Genomic DNA, 1231 nt, shown 5'->3' with positions numbered 1-1231 from the left:
ATGCTATTCCCTTTTGCTGTAAGAGACAGAGCTAGGACATGGTTGGACTCACAACCTAAAGAAAGCCTGAACTCTTGGGAAAAGCTAGTCAATGCCTTCTTGGCAAAGTTCTTTCCACCTCAAAAATTGAGTAAGCTTAGAGTGGAAGTCCAAACCTTCAGACAGAAGGAAGGAGAATACCTCTATGAAGCTTGGGAAAGATACAAACAATTGATCAGAAAGTGTCCCTCTGATATGCTTTCTGAATGGAGCATCATAGGTATTTTCTATGATGGTCTGTCTGAACTATCCAAGATGTCCTTGGATAGCTCTGCTGGAGGATCTCTTCATCTGAAGAAGACGCCTACAGAGGCTCAAGAGCTAATTGAAATGGTTGCAAATAACCAATTCATGTACACTTCTGATCTAGTTAGTTTTTAGTATATTTTTATTAGTTTTTAGTTAAAATTCACTTTTCTGGACTTTACTATGAGTTTGTGTGTTTTTCTGTGATTTCAGGTATTTTCTGGCTGAAATTGAGGGACCTGAGCAAAAATCTGATTCAGAGACTAAAAAGGACTGCAGATGCTGTTGGATTCTGACCTCCCTGCACTAGAAGTGGATTTTCTAGAGCTACAGAAGCCCAATTGGCGCGCTCTCAACGGCGTTGGATAGTAGACATCCTGGGCTTTCCAGCAATATATGATAGTCCATACTTTGTCCAAGATTTGATGGCCCAAACCGGCGTTCAAAGTCACCCTCAGAAATCCCAGCGTTAAACGCTAGAACTGGCACCCAAATGGGAGTTAAACGCCCAAACTGGCATAAAAGCTGGCGTTTAACTCCAAGAAGAGTCTCTACACGAAAAAGCTTCATTGCTCAGCCCAAGCACACACCAAGTGGGCCCGGGAGTGGATTTTTATGTCATTTACTCATCTCTGTAAACCATAGGCTACTAGTTTTCTATATATAGGACCTTTTACTATTGTAAAAATAATCTTGGATCTTGGGATTATTTTTGATCCTTTGATCATCTTTGGACATCTAGTTCTTAGATCATTGGGAGGCTGGCCATTCGGCCATGCCTAGACCTTGTTCTTATGTATTTTCAACGGTGGAGCTTCTACACACTATAGATTAAGGTGTGGAGCTCTGCTGTACCTCGAGTATCAATGCAATTACTATTGTTCTTCCATTCAATTCCGCTTGTTCTTGTTCTAAGATATCACTTGTTCTTCAACTTGATGAATTT

The 1231-nt window shown here is 40.8% G+C and overlaps 1 non-coding gene across 1 annotated transcript; it reads right to left on the bottom strand.

Annotated features, from left to right (window-relative positions):
- Nucleotides 1-132: 132 nt before the first annotated feature.
- On the bottom strand, nt 133-240 carry LOC127740949 (small nucleolar RNA R71). The gene has a single exon (XR_008001805.1). It is a non-coding gene; the product is annotated as a small nucleolar RNA R71 (small nucleolar RNA).
- Nucleotides 241-1231: the final 991 nt, after the last annotated feature.

The sequence above is a fragment of the Arachis duranensis genome, chromosome 7 (assembly GCF_000817695.3).
Source record: "Arachis duranensis cultivar V14167 chromosome 7, aradu.V14167.gnm2.J7QH, whole genome shotgun sequence".
In the NCBI taxonomy this organism is placed as follows: domain Eukaryota; kingdom Viridiplantae; phylum Streptophyta; class Magnoliopsida; order Fabales; family Fabaceae; genus Arachis; species Arachis duranensis.
Note: the sequence above shows the minus strand (reverse complement) of the source record. Positions and strands in the feature narration are given on the sequence as shown.